Raw genomic sequence first — 18627 nt, forward strand, 5'->3', positions numbered from 1 at the left:
ATGACCTTAACAGATGAGCTGTTCAATTTTTTTTGTTCCCTTCTAGTCCCTGTCCATATTATATCCCTCCTTCTTTTCTCCTCCCCCCCCCCAACTCCTTTCCTTCCTTCCTTTCTGTAAGAGGAAAGGGGGCAGATTTCAGCACCTCCTGCAGCCTGCCAGGCCCTGCCCAGGTCACCGAGGGTAGGGGAGAAGACTCGCCTGCAGGATAGAGGTGTGGGTGCTGTCCTTGGCTGCTGGCATCTCAGAAGCTGAGCTGGATCAGCATGTGCACCCTGGGCTTGATGACTAGCTGTTGTTTCTCTCTTTTGCCATGGTCTCAATACTGCTCACTCCCCAAAGCGGGTATTAAGAGTGATTTTTCTGGAGATGGTGGGATTCAGTCATTTGCAGCTTCCAGATTTCTGAATCAAGGTATGTGGGCCCTCAGAATTACCTGTCATCAATGAGGACAGGCTCTCAGTTTCAGGCTCCCAGGCCCACGTTGCTCAGAGCCTTATCCAGTGTGGGTGGCCATCAAGGCTTGACTTGGGGAGAAGATTGCATTCAAGATCTGGAGAGGGTACAGCAGGGGAGGGCCGGGGTAGGTTAACTTCGCACTCCGAACATTCGGAACTGTGGCCCTTCTTAGGGCCTGCAGACTTCATAGGGGATCTGACGGGGTCCTCAAAGGGCAGGAGGTGTGTGTCCTCCCTGACCCCAGCCTTTCCATGGAGCCATTTCATCTGCATCCAAGCCAGCATCCTAACCACCCTCACTAACTCCCGGGGAAGTCTCTCCCCAGGGCTGGACCTCTTAGCCCAGGAGCAGGAGTGAAGCCAGTGGGTTAAATGAAGAGCTGAATAAAGTCAAACCGTAGCCCAAGGCACAGATAGTGCAAAACAGCGTGCAAACTGTGAATAACTTGTATTTGATTCACGTTCTGAGGATGACAGGTCTAGACTGAGTTTTGCGCCTCTGCAACTGAGGGAGGGGAGAGATCCGGGGAGTGCTGGACCGCAGGGGAAAGAGCTGGCACCCTTCCCTCGGGGCAGCAGAACGATACCTGTTGCTGTGTGGTCTGAAGTTGTGTTCATTTGAACACATCACACGTTCAACGCATACTCCCCGCGACATCAGTGCGCGACTCCCAAAAAGTGTATTACTGCCGGTTTCCTAGAAATACTGAAGAACTAGTCTTGTGGAGAGGTCTCACCAGCTGCCACTAGGGACATGATTGGGCCCCTGTGGGTCTGGTTGAGAGGCCTTCGTTGAACATTTATTTACTCGACTCGTGGTGCCACCACCTCCCCGGCATTTCATCTTCCTGCAGAGTCTATGAAGTAGCTGTCATTACCACTAGTGTTGTTGTAGTCATGATCCCTCTTTTGTTTTATTTTTTTAAGATTTTATTTATTTATTTGACAGAGAGAGATCACAAGTGGGCAGAGAGTCAGGCCAGAGAGAGAGAGAAGGGGAAGCAGGCTCCCTGCTGAGCAGAGAGACCGATGGGGGGCTCGATCCCAGGACCCTGAGACCATGACCTGAGCCGAAGGCAGAGACTTTAACACATTGGGCTACCCAGGCACCCCATGATCCCTCTTTTAAAGAGAAAGGGGCCAGTGGGGCCCCATGATTCTGAGCACAGCGTCTGACCCTGCCCCGCCTGGGACAGTGCCCTTTGACTAGCTCAGGGAGAGAGGCAGTGCCGGCACAGCACATACACTTGTCCCCACACCCCACCTGGCTGCCCGAAAGCCTCAGGGAAGGCTTCCTCTGCAGAAGCCTGGCACCACCCATGCAGCCGTGTGTGGAAACCCTCCTCATTGGGCATTCAGGATGGGGCCTCCTATTCATTCATTCAACAGACATCAGGGCTGGGGAATCCAGAGAGGAATATGACATTATTCTTGTCACCTCTTAGCAGACCTGTTAATATATTTGCTTCTCAGCCCACACCGGATTCCAAAAACATTTCCTATCAATTACCTTGAGCAGAATTCTCACCTGCCACGTTTTCCTTCTCCAAGCTGGCTGCTTTATGAGTATCTAAACTTTCAACCACGAGTGGGCACGTTATCTAACCTCCCTTTGGCTAAGAGCAAGGATCCCCTACCTTTTGTTCCACCGTTCAGTCATCCCCTCAGTGAACAAATAACTCTGGGTCTGCATGTCAGGTACTGTGTTAGGAGCTGGGGATACAGTGCCGAGCAGAAAAGACAGGATTCCTGCCCATGGGAGTTTATAGACATTAACCGGATGATTCCCTCGTCGTGCTCTGATGCATTCCCAAGGACTGAGGTGTTTTGTTCAGGAGTGGCTCCCTCAGGCATGGCGTTCCTAGGGTCCTCGACTGCCCCAGCCTCAGCCTGTCCTGTCTGCTGTGGCAGTGCCCGAGGACCAGGTGTTGGTGGATCCTTCCCTTTGGAATGAGGCAGAGGACACATGTTCACTCTCTTGGTCTCTGGCTCTTGATCCAGCCCTTCTTATGAGAGCTGCCTGCAGTGGACAAGCTTAGCAGGGCCTCTGAAAAGAGGAGGCCATTCTGCTCCACCCCCAGAAAGAGGGCAAAAGAGAGGCCTTGTTTCTCTATGGAGTTTGGTGGCTCGGCAAAGGCCACGCTGCAGTTAGGCAGATGTGGATTCCAGGCCCAGAACTGTCACCTACCTAGCTAGGGGGTTGAGCGAGTTGTGAATGTCTGTGCACCTCAGCTCCCTAGCATGACGTGGGGGCAGTAATCTCGCTGCAGTAATTAAATGTGATACGATACATGAAAGCTTCTGGACTGTTTGTCATTTAATCGAGGGTTGACCACTCTTCCTTCAGTGTCCAAATGACTTTCAGCTTCTTAAGGGCATGATTGCCTCTGGAGTTGACACTTCCCAAGAAAAAGCAGCAAATGCTAGAAAATAAGCAATAATGAAGCCCCCTAGCGTAGGCCCACGAGGATAGGACAGTGGTTCCCAGAATGTGGCCCTGGACTCAGCAGCACCTGGGAACTTAACTAGAAAGGCAAAGTCTCGAGCCCCACCTCAGAACTACTAAACCAGAAATCCTGGGGGAGGGACCCCAATCATCGATTTTCACAAGCCTCCAGGCGATTGTGATCGAGGCTAAAATGTGAGGAACCTCTGGGCTGGAGATTGCGAACCGGCTGTCAGGGGGCCAAGTTCTTGCACAGATGTGTTTTGTTTGCCTTCTGTCATCAGCTGGAGCTGAGCAGCAGCTGCCTCTGAAGAGTGGCTGTGCCCTTCTGAAGGGTTACAGTCTTCGCTCTGCCGCTCCCTCCTGTGTCCCACCAGCTGGCCTCCCTCCCTTGGCTGCCCAGCCCCTGGCAGCGGGCATCTGAGTTTGCAGCCAGGGCTCTAGGTCAGGGTCTGACTCACACAGAGGGAGCTGCTCTGTTTCACCAGATCCTGAGTGTCGTGGGGTTGGGAGAACGTCCTGGGACGCTGAGCTCCCCGGCCCAGCAGGCAACAGGAACAAGGAAGCCCGTACTCTAATTCCCAAAGCCTACTGGTTTCACTTCGGGATTTGGTCTGAAGTGTTGTGAATTCCCAGCACATCACACACACCCACATTCCACTGTAAGTCCAAAAATACCTTCCACAGCCAAATTGAGATGATTTTTACATTCCCCACTACCTTGGATTATCTGCCTGGCTGCTCTGTGCCACCCTCGCCACTGGCCCAGCTGATGAGCAGTGACTGGAAAAGGGATGGCTAACGTGGAGAGACAGAAGGGCCAGCAGTGGGCAGCTCAGCTGGGGGCGGGACTTTGCCTGCCCCAGAAGTCTACATCCAAGTGGGATCCAGGAAGGCTGGGAGGACCGGGGGCTGTGGTGTCTGGGGGATGGAGCAGGGGAGTGTGGAGCTGGGAGCTCTCAATGCTGAGGCTGGAACAGATAATCATGACTGAAAATGGACCCAGATCTCAGTATGAAATGGGATGGAATGGGTTGTGAGGAGCAAACTGTGGGCAGTGGGAGAGGGACCGAGTTGGGCTCAACATTGGACACAGGGATGTGGAGGAGACTCAGGAAGCTTCCCTGCTTTGTACCCCACCCCACCCCACCCCCGGGGCCAGACCAATGCTTCCTCCCTTCTGGAGAGAATACACCTCAATAGCAGCTCCATCTGGACATAGGAAACAGGCTAAGAGTACAAGCTTTGACATCCAACGGATCTGAGGTCAGATCCCAGCTCAGCCACTTCCTGTGTGACTCTGGACAAGGGACCCAACCTCCCTGTTTACTCACCTATCAAAGGTCTGGAAAGCCCATTTTATAGGCATATGGTGAGGATGAAATGCGATAACATTTGTGAAACCATTAGCATACTGTCATAGAATAAAGAACACAATAAGCTTAGTTATACTTATAATTATCAGACAGCAGAAACCATGTCTTTTCACCGGAAACCCGGGTATTGAATTTGGCAAAATGGCGTCATTGGTGAGGAAAATGGATTCAGATGTAAACGTTAATCAATGAGCAGAAGATCATGTAATTCTTAAAAGAGAGGTACTGCAAAGAAAGAGACAGTGTCCTTCCCTAATACTTGGGGCTCGTGGCATTTATTAGGGCCCTTGATAAGTATTGGTTTGTGTAGCAAAAGAGATGCAAGAATGTCCTGTTAGTGGTGGGTGCCAGACACGGATGAAGTCACTAAGAGATGTTCATGTGACATGACTCCTCCTCCCCTCTTTGAAGCCAGCCTCAATGGAGTGGGGAGGATCTGTGTTGCCTAGACCTGGGGGTGATGGACAGGTTTACCTCAGGTGTCCGCACAAACATTAACCTCAGGAAGATCCAAATTTGCCTGATTTCCCCCTGCCCTTTCTCACAAAAAAATGGTATGTCCCATTGTGTTTTGGCTTGGGGTTTGGGATGCAAACAGCTCCTCTCTCTTCTAATCTAAAAGGGATAGTACTGGGGCACCTGGGTGGCTCAGTTGGTTAAGCATCTGACTCTTGATTTCAGCTCAGGTCATGATTTTAGAGTCCTGGGATCAGGCCCCTTGTTGGGTTCTCTGCTCAGCTGAGTCTTCTTGTCCTTCCCCCTCTGCTCCTTCCACCCAACCCCCTGCTCGCTCTCTCACGCTCTCTATCTCTAAGGTAAATAAACAAATAAAATATGTCAAAAGAAGTAAATAAAAGGGACAGTACTGGGAGGGCTGGACCCCTCCAGCCACCCAGGCCACCACTAGATCACCCCCAGGATCACTATTCCTTCTGACTCAGGTTCTTGCTTCTGAGGAGACCAACCCTGAAAGAAAGGCCTGGAGTGGGGGATTAGCATCCATGCATTTCTGATTCTGTCCAGCTGTGTAAATGGCTTAGTGAAGACTAAAGCAGCCCGTAATTATAACAATTATAATGAGCAGGGAGAGCACGGATGCAGAAGTATAATCCAAATTAAACGGCAAAGGGGAGTTACACTATTCCCCCAAGGCTCTTTCTGCCCGAGGACTGTGCGAGTCTGTGAGCCTAAACGTTCCTGGGGGCCCATCCTGATAATCGGGTGACATGGAGACCAATTGATGTTTGGATTTTTAGCTTTCCAGGAAAACATCCTGGAGCCTTGGAGAGGATTCACAAATTCCCTTGGAGGGAGGGAGGAATGGAGGAGAGAAAGACAGGTTAGAGGAAGAAGGTGCCCACACCGGCTCTGGTCAAGGTTCCAGCCCTGGAAGGGGTTGAGGGCTGGGCCTGGCCCACACTTTGTCATACCAACAGGGTGAAGGGAAGAGCCCCCAACCAAAGTTTCATGCAGTTTGGTCTTGACCACAGCGCGCTCCTTCCCCCAGCTCCTGTCAGCCCTCCTCTTCAAAGCCTCCTAAGGACTTGTTTTTGGGCAGATTCCCGAGAAGCAGAGTCTGAGCTGGTTGGGATTCCCGTGCAAGTGGTCAAAGGGCCCTTTTGAAGCACCTGCCAGGGTGTGAGGGAAGTTGGACAGAGCAGAGGACAAGGCCAGCTGAAGGCGTGCTATCCGGGGAAGCCTGCCGATCCCCGGGGGAGCTCTGGGGCATGAATTACAGACCAGAAGCTGGTGCACCCAGGACTGGGGGCTGGGTTTTCTACTTCGGTGATTGCCCACTCGTCTCCCAGACATAACTCCAGGAGGAGCCCGCCCTGGGCTCAGGGCCAGCCTCTCAAGAAGGTTGCTGGGGGTGGGGGATGGGTACTCTGGCTGCGGAATGGGGGTCTGGGCAGGACGCCAGCAGCACCTGCTACACAGCTATTCCAACTCCACACTCGTCCTCTCCTCTTTCTCTCCTGTGAAAAGCCACATTAATTAAACTCAAGAAGTTCCTCATGTATTTCTGAAAACCATATAGAGGTCATTTGTGGGGTGATTGGAAAGGGGGGGAGTCTAAGGTTCTTCTCTATCCTAAAGTCTCTAAGATTACACTCCACAGTGAGTAATTATTGGGGTAATTCTTCCAAGACCAATCATTGTAAAGGCTTATTCTAATAAATATTCTTATGATGAAATTTCACGCTGACTCGCTTCTCAAAAGGGCACTGGGAAGCAGCTTTTTTATTATTGTTGTTGTTGTTATTCCCGCTGCACAAACTGCTGCTCAGAATGGCGAAGCGCTTTACTTGAGGTGACTCAGCTAGGCAAAATAGTTCATTTCTAACAGTAAAATTGTAGGTAACACTACAGACATCTGGGGACTCTTCTTTTTAGGAGAGCTCTTTCTTTAAAGGAACTCTTTAAATCATCAACCTCTTAGTCCCACCCTACCCTCAAAGCATCAACCTCAAATGAAAATATTTATCAATGGTCTTCAGTGTTCAAGACACTGGTAGTGTCTGGGGACTTTGAAAAGATTGTGTTATCTGCCTAATGGGCTTTCGGTCTAACCAGGGAGCCTGATATGTAACAAACAGGCAGGTTGGATCAAATGCCAAGTAAGAGGAGAGGTGCGCATCGTAGGAACTGGATGGGTCGGAGTGGGGGGGGTGGTTTTCTGAAGGGGAGAGGTGTTCCAGGCTGGCCTTAGAGAAACATGGGTCTTGAATGAGCTAGATTCAAGCTAGCTGCTAAATATTCCCTTCCTGCCAGCTGGTTGTCACTGGGAGACCTCTGCCAAGCAGTGGCACATCCATCCGTTCCTCCATTCATTCGCAGAACACGTGCGTGTCAGCTGAGTTCTCACTACATGGCAGGCTCTGTGCTTGGCTCTGGGGAGACAGGGAGGAGAGGGCTCCGCCTGAAGCTCACCATCTAATGCAGACACGGCCCACCCTGCTGTCATCTTTCCAGTCCCTAATCTCCGGTCCTGAGCCGTCCAGGCTGTGAAATGCTCTGAACAGCAGTGTGTGTTCTTGACGTCACTCACCTCTAAATAAGCAAGGGATCAGTTTGTGACCTCCCTGAATACTTTTGGTGCAGGTAACAAAAGCACCATTAAAATAACTTTAAACATAAGGACATAAGAGTAGAGGTGACTGCAGCTGCTGGCCTTTGTCTCCTGGCTCAGCATCATCAGGGTGTGCTGTAATTCTCTCAGCCTGTCTCTCATAGTGTCAAAATGGCTGCCATAGCTCAAGACATCACATTCAAGGAAGTCACCAAGGAGGGTGGCAGGACAGAAGGGGTTGGTGCCAGCTTACTCTATTCTCTTATAAGGAAAGCAGCACTTTTCCAAAATCTGTAGCTGACTTCTGCTTATTTCTCATTGGCTACAACGATACACAGAGCCACCCCTAACTGCATGAAAGTTGGGAAAGCATCTTACCTGGGGCTGGGAGCATTGCCACTCTGCAACATGGGGATGTTACTGAGAGTGGTGGGGGAATGAATGTCATCCAGTGGGGAGGCAATCACAGGACGAGCTGTGAACTTCCTTGTACGATCCTAGGCACTGAGCTTCCGCCCCTGCTCCTGCCAAAGAAATTTGTGGACTGATCTGAGTCCCACCTGCTGAATCGTAAACCTGCTTCTCCCTAGCCTGTCCTCTTTCCCTTTTGCACACATGGACCTCACTTTTCCACCCTTCCCCCTGCCCCACTGCCAGCCACGACCTCCCATCCCATTCCCCACATCTGCCTTCTGCCCTCCTGCTTTCTGATTTGCTTTTTACCCACCATGAAGCCCCCTTGGGAAAGGAAAATGGGAAGGAGGATGAAAGAGGAGGGAAAGTGTTAATTAAACACCAGATGTTTAACTCTGTTAATTAATGGCTCTGTTACCCTGAGTGGCATCAGCCTTCTCTTATCTGTCTCCTTCACCCTCACTACCCTCTGTACCTGGAAAGCCCAGATTGGTGCAGGGGGCCTGAGACCAGCAGAGGGAAGATGGGGAAAGTGGCCCAGGGTGACCCTGAGGGGGTGGTGCTCTTGTCCAGGAGGGGAGCATGGGCATGCTGGAGTAGTGACACTGGGAACAGAGAGAAGGAATAATAGGAGAGACTGAAGCCCTGAGGTCACAAACAGACATGTTTTGATTAACGCACCTAGGGATTTCAAAAAATGCAAGTAATTGCCAGCATTTAAACAATAAGGGAATTTCGCATGAAATCAGATGGATAGACTTTCTTTAGAAAAGGACAGATGAGTCTACAGCCATACCACCCTGAATGTGCCTGATCTTGTCTGATCTTGGAAGCTAAGCAGGGTCGGGCCTGGTTACTAACTTGGTGGGAGAAATGGACAGATCAAGGACTGTGTCCTGAGAAGGCAACAGTCAGCTGGAGAAGAGGGATCTGAGTCCCAGCTGTCCTGTCCATATGGGGTCCATGCCTTTCTGTCCTCTGCTGTCCCCTCCCCATCCACCTAACTCATGTGCCCCTGCTGCCCCTGAGGACTTCTGGGTTTGGGATCTGCAGCAGAGTACAAGGGCCAGGATTTGACAGTGGACCAGACAGGGGAGGCAGGGGAGGTCTGGAAATACTGAGATGTGAGTCAGGATACCTGGGGACATCATAGTTCCATTGACAGAAATGGGGGACATGGGAGGAGCAGGTGAAGGGAGAAAGGTGACAAGTGAATTTGGGACAGGCTGCTGTAGACATGTCTGTGTGACTTGATGTGGAGATGGCCATGTGGTCTGGAGTTCAAAGAGAGGGGGTGAGATCTGGGGCGCTCACGGAGCTGGGGTACAAGTGAGAGCCCTGGCAGGAGCGAGTGGGGGCTGAGACCACCCTGGGAGCAGTCAGAGTGAGAGGAGAGGGAACGGGGAATAGAAACCTGGAGAAGCACATGTCTGGGAGAAAAAGCTAGAAATGAAAGTTAGGGCCAACATAAAGGTTGAGGAGGAACGTGGACAGTGTAATGACAGAGAAGTAGGAAGTGTCCAAGATTTTGATGACCCTTCTTCTATGTTCTTTGCTTTAAAGCCCAAGGGCTATTTCCAGCAAGTTCTATGGCCCCAGGGAGGGAAATGGAACTAATGCCCTTATTCCTTCGAAGACATGTGAAATCATCCATTTACATCGTGGCAGTTTTGCCCTTTTGAGGCCATCCAGCGTCTTTAATAACTTTAGAAGGAAAGGCTTTTGTCCCTCATGGAAAGTTTCAGTGTCATCCCAGAAATGATCCCGTAGGCAACCAGCAGCCCCTTGTGCCTGTGCACCTAAGAGGGATGCAAGCTTCTCTAACCAACACCGATGCACAACTCCTTGCCACCCTGAAAAAGTCTCTCATCTCTAAGGCGAGGCAGAAGGCGTGGGGCTGTGGAGTCCTCGAGGTATGGAGCCCTTCCCCAGCCTGTGGCCTGCCTCCCTCTCACCTCTCTACTGTCGGTGTGTTTGTACGTGTGTGGAAGGGTGGCAGCTGGGCATGAGCACAAAGTGGGTGGCTTTCGTGGGGGCCCAGGCTGGAGTCTGAGCCCCACCCTGTCCGGCAGAGGTTCCCTCCCGCTCCCTCTGATACCCCCACCCCCCACCCAGCACAGAAGGCAGCAGATGTTACTGGTCTCACTTCATTTCAATAGATTTACAAGCATGCCTTTATGTGTTACTGAAAAATTGGGTGTAAATCCTATTTTAAGAACACAGTGGAACTCATTACTTGAAGAACACATTGGAAAATCCTTTTGGGAAGTGAATAATAATCACCCTTTGGTACAACTTTTGCGCCAGTGTCTGAAGCGCAGTTCATGGAAGGTCTTTCCCATGATCTCCTCTTAGAATTTTGGGACCGTCTTCCTTCCCACGGGACACGCTGTTCCCCCTCCCTGTACGTCCTGTCCCCCATCTGTAGTACTCTCTCCCCACTGCCCCCCTCAGGCTCTCACGTCATGCCCCCTGACCCTTCCCTCAGCAGTAGCCTCTTCCCCCCACGCCCCCACCCCCAGACTGTGTGACCATGACCTGCTGGTGATCCTTTACTGCTCTTCCTTCTTCCACAGATGTGTCTGGGGGGAGGGGAGGGGGTATCAGAAATGAACAATTGGGTAGAATACATTCGATGAGTGTGGTAGGCAGAAAAACGACCACCGAAGATATGCATGTCCTTATCCCTGGAACCCGTGAGTGTTACCAGAATGGCCATTGCGTCTGTGATTCGGCTAAGGACCTTGAGGTGGGGAGATGGTCCTGGATTACCCGGCAGGGCCCATTGTAATCACAAGGGTCCTTCAACGCGGAGACTTTTTCCCAGGTGTGATAGAGGGGGAGGTAAATATGGAAGAATGGCTGGAGGGAGGCGGTGCTGCTGGCTCTGAAGATGGAAGGAATGTGGGCAGCCTCTAGAAGCCAGAAAAGGAAGGCAGTGGCTTCTCCCCTAGAGCCTCTGGAAGGGAATCCAGTCCTGACGACACCTTGATTTTAGCCCATTGAAACAGATGTCTGACTTCTAACCCATAGAACTGGAAGAGAATGGACGTGTTGTCCGAGGCCGCTCGGTTACAGCAGCAACAGGAAGCGGATATGGTGACAACCCCACAGTCTGTCGGGAAATCTGGCCACACACTGAACCTCGTCTCTTTGGCCTCGCTCACGGCATCTTCATGGACTCACCCGAAATTCTCCCCTTTCACTGAGTGATTTCAGCTCGTTCCAGGCTCTGTCCCTTTGGATGTCCTGTGGCTCCCCTCTCTCTCCTGCTGCCCACACCTCATCCCTGAACCTCCCAACGTCCCATACACCCAGCGAAGGTGCGGATGAACAGGAGGGGGCTCACTTGGCCCTGGTTAGGGATCACGGTGCCCTGCAGGAGGAAGAGGGAGGGGCTGGCGGGGCCCACGCTGAGGGAAGAGCAGAGAGGAAACCTGACCATTTGGGGGGCCTGTAGCCCACCTCCTGAGATCTCCTGGTCCTCCTCAGCCCGGCGGATTTTAGGAGCTCTTTTTTTGTTTTTTAAATTGGGGCCACATACAAGAAGATAAAATGTACCATCTTAGCCACTTTGAAGCGTACAGCTCAGAAGTACCAGTATACTCACATTCCTGGGCAACCGGGACCGCCAACAGTCTCCAGAACTCTTTCCTCTTGCAAACTGAAATTCTGTACCCAGGAAATAACAACCCCAGTACCCCATCTTCCCGGCTCCTGGCAACCCCCCCTCTACTTTCTATGGCTATGAATTTGGTCATTCCAGGTACCTCATGTAAGGGAAATCATACGGTATTGGTCCTTTTGTGTCTGGCTTATTGTAATTCAGGGTCAGGCCCCCAGAGTTTATCCACGGGGCAGCAGGTGGCCGAATTTCCTTCCTTTTTAGGCTGAATCATAGTCCATTGTATTTAGTTTACCATTCGTCTGCCAGTGGACACTTAGGTTGCTTCCCCCTTTTGACTGATGTGGGTAAGGCTGCTGTGAACACGGGGGCACGAATACCTTTTGGAGTTCCTGCTTTCAGCTTTTTTGGGGGGGCGTATCCGAAGTGGAACGGCTGGATCAGATGGTGATTCTACTTTTAATTAATTGAGGGGGCGTCATACCGTTTTTCATAGCGGCTGCTCCATTCTGCATTCCCGCCAGCCCGTTTCAGCCAGTTTTCACGGTGCAGGCCAGTGCAGGCCATCAAGTACTCACACAGCTGTGCAGCCACCTGCACCCCCCATCTTTTTAAGAGCACTGGCTTTCGGGGTGTCAAACCTCGCTCGGGAGTGGGAACAGAAATGGGCCCTCCTTTGCAAAGGTTTATGTGGAGCCAGTGAATCTGTCATTGAAACCCCAAGGAAACCTGGGCCTTTCCCGGATTTGCTGTCTATTTTTGAGTTGTAGGCATGTTTTCAAATGCAGTTTTCATTTTATACAGCAACTGAATATCTGATAGCAAAATGTTTCCACGGAGAGAGCTTGCCCATGGGGAGGAGAGAAAGGCGGCTGTTCTAATGAATAGATAAGCTTGATTTGTGTTTGGCAACATCCTTAGCATTTAATTTCAGCAATTAAAGTAGGCAAGTCTGTTTTCCTTTTCTTTGCAAAAACAATAAAATATTACAGAATGTTTGGGGGAGAAAGTCCCTATTCGTCGTCATACTACCTTCGTGGGACTGCCATCGCCATTCCTAATACTGATCTGTGCCAGGCATGAACCGAACATTTGTTCCCCTTCACTTGAGCTGCTCTGCAAATATGAGGCAGCGTCCTGGGTCTAACCTGTGCAGCCCCCTCCCACACCGGTTCTCTCCTCATGCGTTTGGCCCGTCTGCCATCACACATGTGCCCTCTCCTACGGAGCTCGCTTGCTTTCCCAAGTGATGTGAACATTCCCTTTGTATTTTTGTTTTCAATTCTTACCTTGGGTGGACATCCTTTGTTCCCTGGAGCAAGCCAGGGATTCATGATTATAAAGACAGAATGGCCGTGGGCTGTGCGTTAGAGGGCTCTCATTTGCAAAAGATCACCGGAGCCGCCTGAGCCCTGGTGAGAAGCTCACGAGGCTATGTCAAATAATGCCATTTTCCAGCATGATGTGCACTAAGACTGTGCAAAGGGCAGGCTCTGGAGCCCGACGGCCTGGGTTCTGATCTGGCTGACAGTTTGACCTTATGCAAGCTAGTTAATTGCTCTGTGCCTCAGTTTCCCCATCCATGAAATGGATATGATAATAGTATGTGCCTCCCGGGGGTTATTGTGTGGATTAAATGGCAAAATGAGCATAGAATACCACCTCATATATGGTAACACGGTCTCTGTTGTTGCTATTTATTTAGTCTTGGTTCCCCCACCACCTCCCTGCCCAGTCTTGAGCTAGACACTCTCCCCAAAGCCTCAGTCTTCTCATCTGTAAAATATGGGGTTGAACTAAATGATCTTCAAGAGCCCTTCCTGTTCAACTTTCTGTGCTTGCCTTTTTCCTTTGATCTTCCATCTGGGTTTGACTGCAGCGGGGGGTATATGGGTGAGACCGCAAGAAGGAGTACCCCTCGCTGATGGGGCAAATGCATTGCCTGGAGTTCGCGAGGAATAGACAGGGGAGAGGAGAACCCAACCAGGACCTGTCCTGGTCAAAGAGCCGAGAGCACCTTGCAAAGGCAGGGAATGAACTTGGTCCTGGAAAAGTGGGTGGGGGTGCTCCCTCCCAGGTTCCAGAGCTGAAAAGTGCTGGGAAGTCTTTCTGAGCCTCTGTCCCTCCCCCACCTGGTCCCAACCTTCCCTCTGGGCCCCAGTTGTCCAGATGGTCTAAATGGGAAGAAAAGAGGAAAATCCGTATCCAATCTGCTCTATTCAGAGCAATGGGAAGGAATCTGCATCTCAATTTTATCTTTGTGCTGAGCTTGGCTAAGCTTTGCCCCCCAAGTGGTGAGTGATGGGTGGGTGGGAAGATGGCATTGGTGGCCCCGGTGGGGGAGTGAGGGGCGCCCCCACGCCTTCCCCTCCTTACCAAACCGCAGACAGAATGCATTCTTTCCTGCTCTTAGTATCCCCCTGTTTCCTCTTCTTTTCTTTCCTTCTCTTTCTCTCCCTTTTCCCCAGGCAGGCAGCCAAGTGGAGATTTTGAATGGTGGCAAGAAGGGAGGGGCTGGGAAGGAGGACCAACGGTGCCCCCTTCCTGAAAGATCCTCAGGGGCTCCCGGGCTGAGCATGAGGTGGGCACAAAAAGAAGAGTCTCGTTCTCTCCCACCCAGCCTGGCCCCTGGCAGTCCTGCAGTGCTGGGGGCTGGGGTGTGGCTGTTAGCAACGAGGCTGAGGTCTGGACCCAGCCCTGTCTGTCAGCTCTGGAATTTCCTTTTCTGTAGCTGCTCAGGACTTGGAAAACTGGGTCCCACAGCCCCAACTCACAGGAGACTGATTTGCAGCAGGAAGTCAGTTTAATAATTTATAGCCAGAAAGTGCTCTCCCTAGTTCGGAAGCCAACTCAGGAAACCAAATGAAACTCTGAAGGCTGCCTGGAGAGAATGTGGAGTTAGGGCTCTGGAAGGTGCCAGGAGGGCTGGGATCCCATCTCCTCGAGGTAGGATGGCGTGTGTGGGGTGGTCCAGACTTGGGCTTCTGCAGCAGACCGTCTTGAGTTCAAATCCCTCCTCTCTTATCCACTGGCACTGGGACCTTCGGCATGGTCCTCAGCCTTGCCAACCTCCACTTCCTTCTATCAACTGTGAAGGGTAATCCTTGAATGATAGCAAAGGCATCTCTCAGCGATCTTGCCAAATGGCCATGAAGTCTTGCAGGGAAAGAACTTAGCACTGTACGTGGCATTTCTCAGTACATAGCAGCCTTGTTTATGTAAGCCCTCATCCTCAGGGTCATAGGTTGTCTTTTCCTTTCTGATTCCACCCTTTTTTCCAATCAAAAGAAAAGGGTCCCCGGTCTCTCTGGAGAGGACCGCCGGCAACAGCAACATGAGTGGTCTCCATTGCTGCCTTGATTCTGCTCTGGGACACAGAGCCTTTCCCACCTCGTCCCCCAGTCCCTCCCTGCTTCTGTCCAGGACCATCACTTGCATTTGAGCTGGGGTGTCTTCTGCAGGGTGCAGGTGAGGCCTGAGATCCACCGTGCTCTGGGTGTGGGGCTGGGGTCTCTTGGAGCAAGAGGCACCCACTTCCATTCTCTGAGCTGCCCAGCAGGCCAGCGGCCAGCTCTGACCCATTGCTCTTGCTGCCACCGCCACCCGATTTCCCAAAGCACAGATCTGACCACATCCTTCCGCTGCCCCAACCACCAACTAGTCCTCCTTTCAGCAGAAGGAACCCTCCTGATGTTGTAGGTTTTTGTGAAAGTTTGCCATGATTTGGCCTCGGTCTTTCTCTCCAGACTCAGTGCGCCCTGCCCGGTTCTCCAGCCTCTCTAGCTCATGTGAGGATGGTCCAGGGCTGAGTGCTGTTTGCCATTCCGTCCTTCTGGAATGCTCTTTGCCCCTGATGGCCCGGGAAGCTCCCCACTTCTCTCCTTCAAGGAGTGCTCCCTTCTACAAGAGGCATCTTAGACCTCCAGCCCCTGGCCTTCCTCTCTCTTCCCTTTCTCAGGACACCTTGCACCTCTCTGCAGACCCCCCCTCATAACCTCCCTTCCTGCTCATTCTCCACTCAGGCCTCCCTCTCCTTTGTTGGACTGTCACCTGCAAGACACTGGGATGGACCCCCTTGTCTGTCCCCGTACTGAATGGCTTGGTAAATGAAGATGGTCTCCCGTGTGACGTTCAGCTTCTCGCCACCACAAGAAGGCCTGGGGAGTTAGTCATGCAGCAAACAGTGGGGGCCAGTTTGGGTTCTATGGGAGGGTGGGATTCGTGTGCCCTCTCTCTGTCTCTCTCTCTCACCCACACACACACTCCGCCCCTGCCTCCCTCATCCTTTGCCCCAGAGAGAAGAGCAAAGCTCCTTTTGTCACTGGGCCTCCCAACAGCTCTGGCCCTGGTCCTCTGCCCTTCCCTTGCTTTCCTGCCCTCGCACTCAGCAATTCCACTCCCCCCCCGCCCCCGTTGCTACTAATCCTCCTCCCACTGTCTGTGCTGGGAAAATGAGCCCGGGAGAAGTCCCATGGAAGGCGAGGAGTCCTCAAGAGGGTGCCTGTGTGGGTGTTCGTTCTCTCTCACACACAAGCACATGCATCACACGCCTCCCAGCATCATTAGAGTGACCCCATATCGAGGACCGCAGGGAATTGGGGCAGCAGCAGGAGAGAAGGCTGTAGAAGCTCTGGCCCATGATTCGGGAAAATGCTTTCCTTATCACTGGCGGTTTCCCAAAATAGCAAGAGTCGGCTGGTGCTACGGTTCTCTCTTCCCCACTCCTCGAGAACCCTGCCACAGTGCCAGTGACATGTGGCTCCGGGACAGGACGGAGTGCAGGGTTTCTGGGTCCCTTTACCTGTCCGAGCCCGGGCCCCGGGCCGCTGTGTCTGTCTAGTGATATATTGGCCCTGGGAAAATGGTCTACTCTCCTTGATTGTACTGTGGGCTCCTTGCAGACAGGGACCATGCTTTTGTCTGTCCCTTGCTTCCCCTGTCTGTCCAGACACCTGCATATAGCAGGTGTTCAACTAATGCTCAGGCAAGTGTGGTATAAGTGAACGAATGGCTATACGTGGGAAGACACTTCAGTAACTAGTGAGGGTTTTATGTGTATGAATACACTCATACAAGGGGATTTCATAAAGGGCCTACACTGTGCCAGACTTAGTTCTCAGGCAGGGAACTATAAGCCCCATTTTACAGGTGACAAAACCACCAATCTCCACAGGCCCGGTGGCCTCCTGAGCTTAGGACTACAGCTCTCCAGAAGATGGCGGGGAGTGGGGGGAGACCTCTGTTATGCACTGCCTGCGGAGAAATTCCCAGATTATTTTAATGTCAGATCAGACAAATGTACTAGAAATAGAAATTCCTGTTTGTCTGAGGCATATCTGGTTACAGGAATGAAAACCTGAACTGTATGAGATAGGAACTGTATGGGATAGGTGATCCCCGAGACCTGAAGAACAAGGGCTTCAACGGATGGGGAGTGAGTTCTTCAACAACAACAACAACAACAATAATAATAGCCAACCCCCGTGCTCTGTACTTTAGGGCAGGTGTGGTTCTAGGGAGGGGCAGAGAGAATTTTCAGCAGGCTTCATGCCCAGCGCCAAGCGAGATGCGGGGCGCAATCCCACAACCCTGAGATCAGGACATGGGCCAAAATCAGGAGTCAGACACTTAACCCACTGAGCCACCCAGGTGACCAGAGCCATTTTTTTTTTTAAAAATTTTATTTATTTGACAGACAGATCACAAGTAGACAGAGAGGCAGGAAGAGAGAGAGAGAGAAGCAGGCTCCCCGCTGAGCAGAGAGCCCAATGCGGGACTCGATCCCAGGACCCTGGGATCGTGACCTGAGCCGAAGGCAGCAGCTTAAACCACTGAGCCACCCAGGCGCCCACTGGAGCCGTTTTAAGCCTCATCCAATCTTCACAACCCCTCTCCGAGTCAAGTGCCATGAGTCTCCCCATGTCACAGACAAGGGAGCAAGCACAGAAGTGTGATGGGCAAACATCACAGAAAAGGTTTGGATGGGGGCAGACCAAAGCCGACTGATTCTGTCACCCTCCCAGGTCCCACCTACCCTCCTGCACCACCATCCGTATCATGCGGCTCAGGGAAGTCAATGTGGCACCTTACATCCCGGCTGTAGGCCAAGTGGGGAGAAGGAAAGCCTCCTCTCATGGTTCCGCAGAGGCCCCACTGATGGCTTCCTCACGCATCGCCCCGGCCATCTCTGTCTGGTTTGGTCCGCTGGCAGAGGCTTTGAGCAGGGCACCTTGCCCGCAATGCCCACCAGTGCAGAGGCTCCTTTAGGAAGGAGGAGGAAAGCATGCACATGCAGAGTTGATAGTGTGAGGCAACTCCAGGTTTGACATGACTCTGGCTGACTTAAGCAAACATGGAAGATTCTATTACAGGGATTGGGAAGTAGGCTTATGCCTCATGGAAGTAGGAAGTATCAGACTTCAGGAAATCTATTAGCATTCCAGAGAGTCTCTGTTGTCTGTCTCCCGCCAGGGCTGGCCATCTTTAGATGGCCATCTCCTCGGCTACCCCACTTATCTCATGTGACAGGGGGAAGGCAGACCCCCCCACAGGGCCCATGATGCTCTTCTCCGTTTCCTCCACAAAGACTGACTTGACCCTGGGGTGGGATGGGGGTCATACTCCCAAATCGCCACGGGAGAGCATCTGATTGGTCTGTTTTGACCACATGACTATCCTCCGTGCTTTGGGCTCTGGTGGGTGGGGATGGGTGTATGCAAGACTGGCCGGACTACCCCCTTGACCTGTGGATGGAGGGGAGGTAATTTCCAAAGAGGGGCCCTCAGGGGTTGGAAATCCACCCCCTCAACACACACACACCAGTGTCTTACACTCTGCTCACGAAGACCAGTCTTGTAGGGCTCAGTGATGTGGGGATGGACCACCTTTCTCCTTTATTCGGGATGGCATCCTCGACTTCCGGCTGACATTCACAAGGCTGCAAACCCTGGCTTATCAGGCTCTCTGCCGTGACCAGCAGCACTCCACACTCCGGCCCCATTCCTCGCTGTCTTGCTCATTCTGTCCCTCTTTTGCACCCCTCTTGGGGTCTGCTGGCTTTCTTAGCAAGGGCAGAGGAGGTCCTTGAAGGTGATGCCAAAAGAGGCCTGTGCATGTGTCCCCACGGGATCCCTGAAGTCAGCTCCTTGGCCCGAACTTGCATTCCTAAGACTCGGAACGTTCATCAGAATAAAGGCTTTTCCTGTCTCCTCCCTGATTAGCGTTCAGTCTGTCTCCCT

General features: G+C 52.0%; 1 protein-coding gene across 3 annotated transcripts in view; it reads left to right on the plus strand.

Moving 5' to 3' along the window:
• Positions 1-18627, plus strand: part of SEMA5B (semaphorin 5B) — a 114252-nt gene that overhangs the window by 53739 nt on the left and 41886 nt on the right. The window contains exon 1 of one of the 3 annotated variants that reach the window (XM_082747159.1): positions 14092-14335. The exons of 1 other annotated variant lie outside the window; for it this stretch is intronic. The gene's annotated coding sequence lies outside the window, so the exon portion shown is untranslated. Of the gene's footprint in view, positions 1-14091; positions 14336-18627 lie in introns of those variants that run through there. One more of the 3 variants, XM_082747157.1, reaches the window with a different exon arrangement.

Source organism: Mustela nivalis (assembly GCF_964662115.1).
Source record: "Mustela nivalis genome assembly, chromosome: 1".
Classification (NCBI taxonomy): domain Eukaryota; kingdom Metazoa; phylum Chordata; class Mammalia; order Carnivora; family Mustelidae; genus Mustela; species Mustela nivalis.